This window comes from Molothrus ater, chromosome 21 (genome assembly GCF_012460135.2).
Source record: "Molothrus ater isolate BHLD 08-10-18 breed brown headed cowbird chromosome 21, BPBGC_Mater_1.1, whole genome shotgun sequence".
Taxonomy (NCBI): domain Eukaryota; kingdom Metazoa; phylum Chordata; class Aves; order Passeriformes; family Icteridae; genus Molothrus; species Molothrus ater.
In genome coordinates this window covers 11,446,446-11,461,714 of record NC_050498.2, presented here as the reverse complement: position 1 = coordinate 11,461,714, position 15,269 = coordinate 11,446,446, and the positions used below count along the sequence as shown (strand labels likewise).

At 44.4% G+C, this 15,269-nt stretch overlaps 1 long non-coding RNA gene across 1 annotated transcript; it reads right to left on the bottom strand.

The window, feature by feature from the left end:
• Positions 1-4,390: 4,390 nt before the first annotated feature.
• LOC129046906 (uncharacterized) lies at positions 4,391-11,030 on the bottom strand. The gene is made up of 2 exons (XR_008508757.1): positions 10,108-11,030; positions 4,391-8,234 (listed from the first exon to the last, which is right to left on the bottom strand). It is a non-coding gene; the product is annotated as an uncharacterized LOC129046906 (long non-coding RNA).
• Positions 11,031-15,269: the final 4,239 nt, after the last annotated feature.

The following is a 15,269-nucleotide window of genomic DNA, read 5'->3' as shown; positions in this document are numbered from 1 at the left end:
CGCTTTACGGCACCTTTTACGACAGCCGCGCTTTACGGCCCCTTTTGCGACAGTCGCGCTTTACGGCACCTTTTACGACAGTCGCGCTTTACGGCACCTTTTGCGACAGTTTTACGACAGTCGTGCTTTACGGCCCCTTTTGCGACAGTCGCGCTTTACGGCACCTTTTACGACAGTCGCGCTTTACGGCAGTTTTACGACAGTCGCGCTTTACGGCACCTTTTACGACAGTCGCGCTTTACGGCACCTTTTGCGACAGTCGCGCTTTACGGCACCTTTTGCGACAGTCGCACTTTACGGCACCTTTTACGACAGTCGCGCTTTACGGCACCTTTTGCGACAGTCGCGCTTTACGGCACCTTTTACGACAGTCGCGCTTTACGGCCCCTTTTGCGACAGTCGCGCTTTACGGCAGTTTTACGACAGTCGCGCTTTACGGCACCTTTTACGACAGTCGCGCTTTACGGCACCTTTTACGACAGTCGCACTTTACGGCACCTTTTACGACAGTCGCGCTTTACGGCACCTTTTGCGACAGTTTTGCTTTACGGCACCTTTTACGACAGTCGCGCTTTACGGCACCTTTTGCGACAGTCGCGCTTTACGGCACCTTTTACGACAGTTTTGCTTTACGGCACCTTTTACGACAGTCGCGCTTTACGGCACCTTTTGCGACAGTCGCACTTTACGGCACCTTTTACGACAGTCGCGCTTTACGGCACCTTTTGCGACAGTCGCGCTTTACGGCACCTTTTGCGACAGTTTTACGACAGTCGCGCTTTACGGCACCTTTTGCGACAGTCGCACTTTACGGCACCTTTTACGACAGTCGCGCTTTACGGCACCTTTTGCGACAGTCGCACTTTACGGCACCTTTTACGACAGTCGCGCTTTACGGCACCTTTTGCGACAGTTTTACGACAGTCGCGCTTTACGGCACCTTTTGCGACAGTCAGTCGCGCTTTACGGCAGTTTTACGACAGTCGCGCTTTACGGCACCTTTTGCGACAGTCGCGCTTTACGGCACCTTTTACGACAGTCGCGCTTTACGGCCCCTTTTGCGACAGTCGCACTTTACGGCACCTTTTACGACAGTCGCGCTTTACGGCACCATTTACGACAGTCGCGCTTTACGGCACCTTTTACGACAGTCGCGCTTTACGGCACCTTTTGCGACAGTCGCGCTTTACGGCAGTTTTACGACAGTCGCGCTTTACGGCACCTTTTGCGACAGTTTTACGACAGTCGCGCTTTACGGCACCTTTTACGACAGTTTTGCTTTACGGCACCTTTTGCGACAGTTTTACGACAGTCGCGCTTTACGGCACCTTTTGCGACAGTCGCACTTTACGGCACCTTTTACGACAGTCGCGCTTTACGGCACCTTTTACGACAGTTTTGCTTTACGGCACCTTTTACGACAGTCGCGCTTTACGGCACCTTTTACGACAGTCGCGCTTTACGGCACCTTTTGCGACAGTCGCACTTTACGGCACCTTTTGCGACAGTCGCACTTTACGGCACCTTTTACGACAGTCGCGCTTTACGGCACCTTTTACGACAGTCGCGCTTTACGGCACCTTTTGCGACAGTCGCGCTTTACGGCACCTTTTACGACAGTCGCGCTTTACGGCACCTTTTGCGACAGTTTTACGACAGTCGCGCTTTACGGCACCTTTTACGACAGTCGCGCTTTACGGCACCTTTTGCGACAGTCGCGCTTTACGGCACCTTTTACGACAGTCGCGCTTTACGGCACCTTTTGCGACAGTCGCGCTTTACGGCACCTTTTGCGACAGTCGCGCTTTACGGCACCTTTTACGACAGCCGCGCTTTACGGCACCTTTTGCGACAGTCGCGCTTTACGGCACCTTTTACGACAGTCGCGCTTTACGGCACCTTTTACGACAGTTTTGCTTTACGGCACCTTTTACGACAGTCGCGCTTTACGGCCCCTTTTGCGACAGTCGCGCTTTACGGCACCTTTTACGACAGTTTTACGACAATCGCGCTTTACGACACCTTTTGCGACAGTCGCGCTTTACTGCACCTTTTGCGACAGTTTTACGACAGTCGCGCTTTACGGCGCCTTTTGCGACAGTCGCGCTTTACGGCACCTTTTACGACAGTCGCGCTTTACGGCACTACCTTTTATGGAACATTTACGGTTTTTATTTTATTTTTATTTTTTTAATTTTATTTTTTATTTAATTTTTTTTTAATTTTTCTATTTTTAAAGCTTTTATTTTTCTAATTTTTTATTTAATTTGTATTTTTAATTGGTTTTTTTAAAGTGTTTATTTAGGTTTTTTAATTTTATTTTGTATTTAGTTTTTATTTTTAATTTTAGTATTTTTAAAGTTTTTTATTTCATTTTTTTAATTTTATTTTTTATTTCATTTTTAATTTTTAATTTTTCTATTTTTAACGCTCATTTTTTTAATTTTATTTTTTATTTAATTTTTATTCTTAATTTTTCTATTTTTAAGGCTTTTTATTTTTTTTATTTTTTATTTAACCTTTCTTTTTATTTTATCTATTTTTAAAGCTTTTTATTTTATTTTTTATTTCATTTTAAATTTTTAATTTTTCTATTTTTAACGCTCTTTATTTTATTTTTCTAATTTTATTTTTTATTTTATTTTCATTTTTAATTTTTTGATTTTTAAAGCTTTTTATTTTGTTTTTCTAATTTTTTTATTTATTTTTTACTTTTAATTTTTTTATTTTTAAAGCATTTATTTTTTTTAATTTTATTTTTTTAGTTTTTTTAAATTTTTCTATTTTTAAAGCTTTTTATTTTATTTTTCTAATTTAATTTATTTAGTTTTTAATATATTTTTAAAGCTTTTTATTTTATTTATTTAATTTTTTAATTTAATTTTTATTTTTAATTTTTCTATTTTTAAAGCTTTTAATTTTTTTTATTTAATCTTTATTTTTAATTTATCTATTTTTAAAGCTTTTTATTTTATTTTTTACTTAATTTTTATTTTTAATTTTTCTATTTTTAAAGATTTTTATTTTATTTTTTATTTAATTTTTATCTTAAATTTTTCTATTTTTAAAACTTTTTATTTTTCATTTAATTTGTATTTTTGATTTTTCTATTTTTAAAGCTTTTTATTTTATTTTTTAAATTTTATTTCTTACCTAATTTTTAATTCTTCTATTTTTAAAGCTTATATTTTATTATTTTCATTTTAATTTTTATTTTAAATTTTTCTATTTTTAAAACTTTTATTTTATTTTATTTTTTAATTTTATTATTTTTAAAGCTTTTTATTTTATTTGGTGTTGCCCAGACCCACTCAAGCTGGTGATTGTGGTGGTCTTTGAGGGTCTTGCATTACAGCACTACCTTTTATGGACCTTTACCGGCACTTTACAGCACTTTACAGTTTTTATTTTGTTTTTCATTTATTTTAAATTAATTTTGTTATTTTAATTTTATTTAATTTTTATTTTTAATTTTTCTATTTTTAAAGCATTTTATTACATTTTATTTGGTGCTGCCCAAACCTGCCGTCGTGCATTTTAATACTTTGTAATACTTTGAAGTAATTTTGTTTTGTATCCCCCTATTTTTCCCAAACGGTTTATCCCAAACTGTACCCCCGTCCTTTTACCTGTGTTATCCCTCTCCCGGGATGAGATCATCCCCAAACCTCCACCCTGGCTCTCTGTCAATCACTCAGCCTCCCATCCCCTCCATCCAGAAGTTTCGGTCCAAGTCCTCGAGTGATTAGCCACAGGCTAGGGGTCAGCCCCCCAAGCCTTGCCCCATACGCTGTCCTATATGTCTATCCCCCAGCATCCATCCCTTAGGGTCACTTAATGGTTGGTAGGATGTTATCTACTTTTGGTTTCCACCTCCCTTTAAATGTAACCTTGGCACATCTCCTGGGGCTCTGGGCAGGAGTCCCCTGAGGTGCAGGAGCTCCTTTGGGACTCCTAATAAAACCTTGGATTAACCCCTACTAAGAGTTGGCCCTTTATCATCTACCGCTGTCTCTGGTGTCTCTTGTGCTGCAAAGGCGACCAGGCCAGGAGCCCTCAGTACCCTCGGGGCACAGAGAGCGTCTCCCCCCAGCCCAGGTGCCCTCAGTACCCTCGGGGCACAGAGAGTGTCTGCCCCCAGCCCAGGTGCCCTCAGTACCCTCGGGGCACAGACAGTGTCTGCCCCCAGCCCAGGTGCCCTCAGTACCCTCGGGGCACAGACAGTGTCTCCCGCTGTCGGCTGTGTCGGGGCTGCCCCCCCCCCAGTGTCTGCTGACTCGGGACCGGCCGATGGTTACTGAAAGGCTCGCACAAACCCGCTTGGCCGGTGATTGTGGTGGTGTTTGAGGGTCCCCAGCACAAGGGAAGAGACGAGAATCTTGACTCCACCTTTCAGAAGGCTGAAATATTATTTTATGATCTCTATTATATTAAAAGAAAATGAGATATTAGAACTATACTAAAAGAGCAAGGAGACATCAGAAAGCTGGAAAGGAATGAATAATAAAAACCTGGGACTGCTCACAGCCCTGACACTGCTGGACCATGATTGGTCATCAAGTAGAAACAATGCACAGGAGACCAATCCAAGATGCCCCTGTTGCTAAACCATCTCCAGCCCACACTCCATAGCCAGCAGAATGTTATTGGTTCCATTTCTGTTCTGAGGCTTCTCAGGAGAAAAAACCCAGCAAAAGGATTTTCATCAAACACGTCAGTGCCAGGTGATGGCACAGGCAGCATCGGCTGGCCGAGGTCACTGTGTCAGCCTGCCAGCCCAGGTGTCACAGCAAGGAGAGAGTTCACCCGGTGCTCAGCCTGTGCTCACACAGCCCTGCCAAGGGACTGGCTGCCAAAACAGAGCCGTGCCATGCATGCCAGTGTCTGCATGGGAGAGAGAGGACATGAAAAGCCACTGAGGAAGCTGCCACCTCCTCCCTGAGCTCTGCCCTGCAGGCCGGGTCATGGGCAGCCACTTTGGGAAGGCTGCATTTGCTGCCCATCAGCTGCTCTGTGTCTGACAGGAATTGAAATAGCCCAGGTTTGGGTTGGTGCTGAGCAGAGGGCAGTGAGGAGAAAGGCAGAAGGCTGTGCTGCAGGGCAGGTGGATCAGGCAGAGCCAATTTGGGGAGCAGCCTTGTCTAACAGCATTTCATTTTCCAGTTCTACTACGTTACATTTCATTTTGCACTTCTGCTAGAACTGCATGTCAACAGGTTTCAAATATCCTCCTCAGTCCCAGTAGCCTGCTTTAAAGTGTCTTTATCAGACCATTGATGGTCCTTCTGAAATGTGAGTCTCACTGGCTGCATCCAAACCTTGTGCTTGAAGAGCATTCCTAAAAATTAAAGCAGATTGGGCCTTTGGGGAAGAAGGGGCTGCAAAGCATTTCCTAAAGCATTTTCTACTCCAATTTCATTGTGAGGAAATACACCTGAAGGATGATGCAGGGATTAGGATGGAGACAAAAATGAGTTTGGTGGGTCAATTTTACTTTGAGAGCTTGAGAAGCACAGGAAGCCCAAGTGATGATCCCAGAGGGTTGAAACAGAGGTTTCACCCTCCCAGATACACAAGGGCCTTAACCTTAAAACCACTGCTCTCAGCACGGAGCTGTCTCAACACTGCATTAATGTTTTTTCCTCTTTCTGCATGTGTAGAATTGAAATCCCTCTTGGGGAGGAAGTTTATTTCAAGTAAATTCCTAAACAATCAGCTGAAAAAAAACCTGAAATGGTCTTACACTTGATTTGCTACTCCCTGCCAAATGCATGCGCATGCCAGGTCTTGAGCCTGGTACTGCAGCTGAGCCTTGAAGGAGGAATTATCTACGCAAGGCTTCTCCTTCAGTTTTGGGATCCAGTGCTGACTGCAGCCAGGTCTGGTGAGAGAAGTGATCATAAATACACCACGTTTCTGTGTGGCTCATGAGAAATGAAGAGCAGGTTTGGCCCAAGGCAGGTGTTGTGGTCAGATCCTGTGTGCTCTGCACGGAGTTTTTGGTCTCTGGGAACCTCTCGTGTGGGGCAGGAGTTCATGTTGCAGCATCTCCATTCACTCCCAGATCCTCCAGTAATGATATCTGAGGGTTATCTGGCTGCACTGGCCAAAGATGCTCTGCTAAGACACCTTCTCCTTCAATTCTTTCAGGTCCCATCAGCTTTCATAGCCTTGTATATTTTTAAATCCTTTGACATTTGAAACACTGTTCCCCTGCAAGGCCTTCTCCTAAATCCCAGCTTCTCAGAAGGCCCAAGGGGACAGGGTTGGCCAAGGGTGGAGCTGTTCTGGGTTTGTTGGTGGTGCCTTGTAGTGAACAGTGTGTTCAGAGCTGCTCTGCTGCTTCTGCCTATCACTTTGACAGGGAAGGAGTGTGCTGGGATCTGATAAATCACTAAATTGTCACTTCTAAATACTGCTTGCAATGAAAACATTGTGTATAAACCCTCCTAAATGGTGTTAAATTTGTCTGCTATATTTCTTCCCTCCCACCCCACCACTGCTGCTCTAAGTATGATCCCTTAGTAGCTCAGTCTTTCTTTGTGTTTTGTTTGACATTTATGCCCACTTTCCCCAAAGCTCTGGAGGTTCTTTTTAAAATATGGTATCAATTTTTTTCTTGGTTTAAAAAAAACCCTGAAATACACACACACACACACACACACACACAGAGACTAAAGAAGCAGGTCTCCATGGCTCAGCCCTGAGTGGTAAAGGAAGAGCAACAGGAAGGGTGCTTTGTGGTGCTGGAGAAAGTCTCTGTGAGGCTTAAAGGAGCATCCCACTTCCACAGATGACTTTTTTTTTTTTTATGGGTTATGGTGCTGGGAAAATCTGGAAAGAGGGCAAGTCCCTCATTCCAGTTTGGATGTCTTGTTTTAAGAAATGTGTTATTTCAGCTCTTGGAGAGCATAGTTTTGGATTCATCCTCACATCCTCCAGTCTTGGTGGCTCTGTTGTTTTTTTATTTCCCTTTCTCTGCCCTTTTCCCTGCCCTCACTCCCCTGATAGCTGCAGGGGATGTGATTCAGGCACTCATCATTGCTCTGCAGCTTCTTTACAGAGCTAAAACTGACTGGGTCTTTCACCCTCCTCTCATAGCAGTGGTGCAGAGTGAGGCACATGGCAGGGCAGGGGTTTTATCTGTTGTTTTATCTTCTGGTTTGATGTTTAACACATGAGGCAGAAGAACCCCAAGCCCCTGCTCACCATGTCAGGCTAGGCTGCAGGGGAGCACATTGACAGCAGCACAGTGGCTGCACCACAACCACAATCAATCTGATAGAAAAAGGGTTTAAGGCTTCTAACGGTGCCATGGTGACTGAGCTGAGCCCAACCTGGGTCTAGCTTAATCCCTGATCTGTGTAAAGCCCTCTTCTGTGCTTTCCTGAGGCTGGGACAGCTGGAGAGGTTGCTCTCCATGAGCACAGGATGGCAGCTGTGGGCTGAAACTCGCTGAGCTGCCTCCCCAGTACGTGATGGGTTTGTGAGGGATTTAAAAGAAAAAACATTACAATGTCTTTGTCAGTCTTCCATGCTCACTTAAGCTGGCTGTTGGTGATTTGTAGTATTTTTTAAAATAAAAACTAAATGCCTTCCCTTTATAAGTAAATATGCTTTGAACAGGGCTTTAAAGGAAAGATGATTAGTTACTATCCAACTGTTGCTAAATTCATTGGTTGATGGTCCATATACTCCATTTTTTAATGTCACTGATACCTGATACAGACTATTCCCAAGCTGTTTGATAATTATTTATCAGCCATCTGCATCAGCATCATCTGCATGACCAGTGATGGCCAAAAAGCAGGAAGGAGAGAAAGGGGTTAAGCTGTAGGCAGGAAAGGGAAGGTAGAAACCAAGCAGCAAACAATTGGCACCTGGGCTCCATTGAAGACTAAAAATGGGGAAAAAAGGCTTAATTGAAAAATCTGCCTATTGTGTGTGCAGTCTCCAAGGGGAAACAAACAAACCCATTCAAAGGAAGGGAAAAAAAAGGCAAAGAATTAAAAAATCCTTGTGCTGTTGTGCAGAACTGGGGGGTTTAACTCTTCCCAGTCTCTTCCCAGTCTCAGGCAGAAATATTTCTATAACCAAACCATCTCCCTTTTTAAAGCATTTAGTTGGATTGAGTAATTTCTTAAGTCCTCCATCATCAGGACCAGTTTGGGTTTGGCAGCTCAAACACCAAAGCTCTTGGCAAGACTAGGACGAGTTCAGTGGTTCTCCCTGTCCTGAAAGAGAGGAGAAAAGGGAAGTTAAGCTCACTGCAGAATCAAAGACTCCTGCATTTCATCTTTTGGCTTGGATTGCTCACCATGGAGTTTTAGCCATGAAAAAAGGGGAGGTGGCACCAAATCGAATTAAAAAGTGCCCTTTCCCAGTGTTTTTATTCCAGACATTCAAAGGAAGCTCATTTTTCTTCTAGCATTCTTTCCCTAATTTTAGCAGAACCATTCTCATCCCAGACCCCACTCATCAGTTGTTCAATCCTTTGGCACTGGATCTGGACAAAGGAAGGGACACATCTGGGTCACAGGAAAGCACGGAGAGAAACCCTCCAAAACTGGACAGAGAAAAATGAAATGCAGGAAGACAGAGCCTGCAGACAGAGAAAAATGAAATGCAGGAAGACTTACCTGCAGCTGGATGCTCTTTGCACTGGGCTTCCTTTAAAGGAATGGATTTGCTGCTAAACACATCTCAGGCTCAGATGTGACCAGGAGAAGGTGGGCTGGAGATGAGGAGTCAGACAGGGAATAGCCAGGGAGATGCAGGGCCCAAGAACATCAAGGATGGAGAAGAGAAGGAACAGGGATTGTTCTCCTTGTTTAGATCCATCAGTGCTGGGGGCTTGGGAAGCACATGAGGGTACCAGAGGGATGCTGGGCAGGAGCAGGATAACTCCAGGATAAGCTGCTCCCACTCCAGGGCTGGGCCAGGGAAGGAGGGGAATTATTTCCCTCCCCTTTCCAGTGGGATGCAGGTGCCACCCCGTGCAGAGGCAGGAAAACTGCCTTGCAATCAAGTACAAAACCTGCCAGGCAAGGCCAGGATGCCAGCAGCCATTTCTCCTGGATTTCCTGCTTACAGGCATTTTAAGCTTGCTTTGTCTCAAAAGCACCTTTTTTGCCAAGGGCATTCCCATTTCTTTTGGATCCTGAACAGAGGTTTGGAAAGCTGACTTTGATGAGGGAACTGTTTCCTATTTTGATCCATGTTAACTTGGAGTTTCCGTTGGCACCAAAATCAGGGGGTGAACCCAACCCTTGAAGGGCCATAAGATCCTAACTATCCAATCCCCAATCCTCTCAGCATTGGCTTGTAGAAACCTTCTCAGGGTTAATTTAGCAAACTTAAGGGTTTGGCAAGTTCAGGATCAAAACAACCAAAAAATTCCTGAAAAAGAAACTGAACTGAAGCTGGCTAAAAGCTGATGGCTCATTACAACAATTGAGTGAAAAGCAGGCAGGATTGATCCTATGAAAAACGCCAATTGCTTGTTTTTAAAATTTTTAAAAGTTTAACAGTAATTAAATGGTTATAAAAATAGTAATACAATTAGAGTAATAATAATTTGGACAAATTAAATTAAGACAATACGAGACAATAGAGACAAAGAGTTACGGACGTCCGGGTACCTTTTTCTGGCAGCATAAGCCCGGAAAAGGACCCCCGTTAACAAAGGACTAACCCTTAAAAACAATAACCTGTTGCATATTCATACATCTCATACATGATGCATAAATTCCATTCAAATACAGGATTTTGTCTGGTCATCATCAACTTCTTCCTCTGAATTCTAACAGCGCCTTCGAGGAAGGAAGAAGTTCGTTTCTTCTAATAAGAGAGCAATAAATTCTTTTTCTCTGAAAGATTTAGGTGTCCTGTGGCTGCTATCTCACTGCAAGTCCTTTCTTTAAAAAAAGTCTCCTAAATATCATAGTTTCTATTTTAACATTTTGTTATAAGCTAAAACTATATTTAACACACTACTTAAGAGAATTAATACAGCATTACTTTCTAACACAACACATATAATATTCATTTTAATATTTCCGAAAAGCCAATCACAAAATACGCACTTTTCACAGTTTCAATACTCACCAAACCATCTGGCCAGAGTTCTGTGCCCACCGAGGACACAGCAACCAGCAGGGATCTTCCTCCCATTCTCCAGCACAGGCTTCTTCCCTCCACACGCAGGGAGCTGCAGCCACTCAGGGAACACCGATTTAGTCACAACAGGAGAGGCACAAGGATGATTTGGAACTCGTTGGGACCTCAATGCCGCCCAGACCCAGGAGAAAGCACTTTTCCGATCAGACGGAGCGGGGTATTTCCTGTACCGCCCTCTCTTCTCCCTACCCACGGCGCATGAGCACACTGCCGCCATCATTGGAAGGGCAAGTGAGTGCCGTCCTGAGCCGCCATCTTGAGTGTGGCGTAAAAAGTTACTTTTTTTCTCTCCCCTTTCCAGTTTTCACCCCCTGCAGAGGCAGGAAAACTGCCTTGCAATCAAGTACAAAACCTGCCTGGCAAGCCCAGGATGCCAGCAGCCATTTCTCCTGGATTTCCTCTCCGCAATCTTTGGTACTGGCAGAAGCCACTCCCGGCCGAGCCGCCATCTTTGTTGTGGTACCCTTAAGCATCCCCCGCTCCTCACACAGGCGTTTCTCTTACCGGCTGCCTCAACCCGGTCCCGACGCGGATCCCGCGCTCTCAGCGCCATTTTCTGCTGCTTTTCCCGGCGGGAGAGAACGGTTGGCGGGGTCAGCGGCACCGGAGCCCCGCGAACGGCGGCAGGGAGCGGCGGCGACGCCTCTGCCGGAGTCCTGCCGCGGCCGCCATCTGGAGTGGGGCTGGAGGCCGACCCGGCTCATGCAGGGTCCTGGTACGCGGGTGCTTCGCCATCTTGAAATGGCAGCTCTGTCCCCTCCGCGCCTCCGCCGCCCGCCGAAACCGGCCCCGCCGCTGTCGTTCTTCCCAGCCACGGCCCCGCACGGCGGCCGCTCAAGCCCGGTCACGCCCCTTTGCACTCCTAACTCTGCTTCACCGCTCCTCTCTGTGCACAGTACCGCTCTGTGCCCACAAGGTGGCAGCACCGCTCCCATGCCCGGGCCGGGCTGGACGCGCCTTGGGGCAGGCAGGGAACGGAGGCCGGAGCTGCCGGAGAGCCTTTTGTATTTATTCCCTTCAGCCCCAGCAGCTGTTCCTACGGTTTAAGGGCACTTGATTGGTTCATTCCTAGGTAAAAACGTTAGAACATTGGTTTCAAAACGACTACGCATCTCTAGTCAGAGTTTCCTACATTCCTGTATACAATAGAATGGATAGATTCTTTCCAAATCATTCTTTCCAAATGGTTTTAGAGATAAATTCCAATTCTTTGCCAATACCTATAAAAACGAAAAACTTGACAGGTTTTGGTGTTCTACACCCACTCCTCCGTGTGAATTTTCTGGCAGCTTTTGGTCCCTCTGGGGGAGGGTAACCCAGCATGACCCCCCCTCATTCCCCACTCACCTGCTCCTCCATCACAGCCTGGTGTGACGGTGTTCACAGGAGTCAGGATGAGGGAAGAGACAAGGATTTGACTCCATGTTTCAGAAGGCTTGATTTATTATTTTATGATAAATATTACATTAAAACTATACTAAAAGAATAGAAGAAAGGATTTCATCAGAAGGCTAGCTAAGAATAGAAAAAAAAAAAGAATGATAACAAAGGCTTGTGTCTCGGACAGAGAGTCCAAGCCAGCTGGACTGTGATTGGCCATTAATTAGAAACACCGCGTGAGACCAATCACAGATGCACCTGTTGCATTCCACAGCAGCACATAATCATTGTTTACATTTTGTTCCTGAGGCCTCTCAGCTTCTCAGGAGAAAAAAATCCTAAGGAAAGGATTTTTCAGAAAATATCATGGCTACAGCCTGGCTCTCCCTCCTAGGGCCAAATCCCATCAAGTCAGCTACTTATCCTCTCCTAAGTGTGCTGGGATCCTCAAGTCTCTAGCTTCATCCTGAGTCCAAGACTATGGGTGTTGTTGTGAGTGGCACCTGGGTTAGAGAGAGGCAAAGCTACATGACATTTCTGTGAGTGCAGTGGATGAGCCTCTGTGCTGTAAGACAAGTGAATGCCTCTGCTATGCTTGTGAAAAGATGCAGAACTCAAATCAACACTATTTCCCACCCTGCTGCCTTCAAAACCCCTCACAATATCTCTTAACTGCGTACCCTGTTCACCCCCTCCTTCTCCTAGTCACAATCCTCACCTCATCTGAAACCTCAGTCTCAAACATCATCTTCGACACAGGGTAGATCTCTTTTGTAACACAATGAATCTGCTGAAAAACTGAGGTGTTGTACTTGACACAACCTGGATTTTCAGGAAGTTGCACTCCTCCTAAAAAAAAAAAAAAAACCAAAAAAAAAAAAAAAAAAAAAACCAAAAACAACAACAAAAAAAACCCAAACAAGAACAAAACCAGAAATTATAAAAGCACCTTAACACCCCTGAACACACAACCCTAAATCATGAACTTAAATACTCCCTGTGCTCAATGCTTTACAGTGTTTTCCAAACCTCTGTTGCTTTAGATACTCAAAAGTATCTGCTAAAAACAAGCTGAGATAAGCTGAAAGAGCTTCTACACTGAAATGAGAGAAGAGCTCTTATCCCAGCTGATCCCAGAGAGGGAATGAAGCCCCTTAGCAAAGGCTGGGGCTAATATACCTCTGACTGTGCCCACGTCTCATTCCCAGGAAAAGGGAGGGGGCAAATCCCACCAAGTATAAGAGCCCTCAGAGGCTTCTCTGACTTAAATTCAAAGGAGTAAAGAGCATGATATTGAAGAAAACTCTTCAGCAAAATTACAGCATTTTCTTTTTTGCAGCCACAGCTTTGAGCAAAAGGGCAGAAAACTAGTAAGAAATAAAATTTTACGTTTTGGTAGTATAGCTAGATAAATTGAATAATTTATTGTTGACTTAAATAATTATTCCTTAGTGATTACTAAGTAGTGCTCCACATGTGACTAAGTAGGGTGGAGAAGAATAGTAATGATATGAATGGTGTAAGTCTCGTTAGGGCCTCTAATTAGGGCTATCTACATTATAAATGAAAATAAGCATTCTTTTGGTTTTGAGAATCCTGCCCATATAAGGGATCTGAAAAATTGTACTTTGCAGTTTGATATTTTGAAATGGGGTAATTGTGATATTTTGGAAATTGATATTCTGGTATTTTGAAATGGAATTATTTTTGTATTTTAGAACTTGGTATTCTGGTATTTTGATGTGGGGTTATTTTGCTATATCTGAACTTCTTATTCTGGTATTCTGAAACTAGATTACTTTGGTATTTTGGAACTTGGGTGAGGTTAAAGTTCTGGTATTTTAAATCTGAGACTTGGTTTGGTACCTTGAAATTGGGTTTCCTATTTTTTTGAAACTAGGTTGTCCTGGTATTTTGAAATGCAGTTTTTTATAGGCTGGTTTGTTTGGTATTTTTGTAGGCCGAGTTTTTAGGGTTTTTTTTTTGTCTGGGAGTTTGGTGTTTTTGTAAGCTAGGCTTTTAACATTGTTGTAACCTGTGGGTTTGTTATTTGATAACCTGTGATTGGCAGGGGTTTGGGCACTCAAGTTCAGTGTCCTGGTTTCATTTAACTTCTTCCACTACAATTAACCTGGCACGGGAACTATTAAATTGCAGGATATACTATGTGATGCTTCCTGAAATAGATACAAATTCCAGCTACAGCAAAGCCCACCACCCCATTTAGAAACCCTTCAGCAAAAACGTTGCTGGAAAAGCAAAGCTGATGTCTGGTGACCTGGAGCTCCAGAGGATTGAGGGAAACATGGGGAACGAGCAGACAGTGAACAGCTTCCACTGGTTTTTGTTCCAATTGCTACTGCAAGTGTAGCTTCTCTGCAATTTCATGTCCAGCGTGTCTCTTCCAAGCTCAACAGATGAACAATCAAGTACTCCAGGACTGGAAAGAGGGTGTCTTCTGCTACTTGGCTACAGCTCCAAGAGGAATCTGTAACATGCTGGCATTTAGACTCAAGGACTAAAAGCTGTGTCTTCATGACTGAAGAGAAAGAAATGCAATGGGAATCAATCAAAGGAACTTCACATCTCCCACAGCCCCAGCAACCTCTGCTTGGCTCGACTGGCAGAGGTGGGATGGGGAGCTGCTCTGAACCACAGAGGCAGCTTCACTCAGCAGAGAGAGCTGTATGCCAGAGATTTTTTTGCTTGTATGTTTTTAAAGGCTATTTAGTGGTTTAATGGGATGTTTCATTGAGTCATGACCCATAAAATCACGTTATCGCACACTTGTGAGTGCTTGGGACTATTCAAAAATGCAAATAGCAGAGGGAAACTCAAGGTGACCCCTTCTTTCTGTTAGGATGCAACTGTGCACTTTTCCTGCTGTGGCACAGAGGGCTTTGTGTTACACCTAGCACCAGGGCCACTGGAGCAGCCTTGGGTCCCGCAGTGACACTGTCTGCTCCGTGTCTCCCCGAGAAGCTGGCCTCGGCACGGCAGCAAAAGACATTTGTGCGGGAGCTTTGCAGAAGCAGGGCAGAGAAGACTGTGTCCCAGTGGTCTCCGCCCATGACAACAGCACCTTGACAACAGCAGACACGAGGACCCTGGCTTCTTTGATATCTCATCCAAGTTTTCACTCACTATTTTCAAGGACTCTCAAATGCCCAAATCATACCACAGAAAACTGATAAACGGTGAGGAATAAATACAAACTGGAGCATCCTAAGGCAGCACTTGACCCCGGCTTCTGCCATTCCAAACTCCTGTCAGAGGCATCAAAAGGAATTTGAGCTGACTGCACAGCATCTTCCCTGCTCCAGCCCATCGTGTGCAGCACGGCCAGGTATGGCAGAGTCACAAACAAATGCAATCTTGATTCCTCCCAAAACATAAGGCCAACCTGACACAGGATTTCTGTGAGACCAGGAGTTTGTGTGCACAGATTTGTCTGGGTGGGGCAGTGGTTTTAACTGCATCTCATTTGGCTGCACTGCCCTCATCCAGAGGCAAGGCTGCTATGAGCCTCAGACAACAGTACCTTGCTGCAGGTATCAGGCTTGATCTGGCACGGATTTAATCCCTGAAGGAAGAGGCCGGCTTCCCCATTGACGAGATGGCTCGCTTCCTCAGTGCTTGGAGGCTCCTCACTGGGGACAGTCCTGTGGAAGGAAGAAAGCCCACTGCTCTCTGTTTGGGACAGTATCACC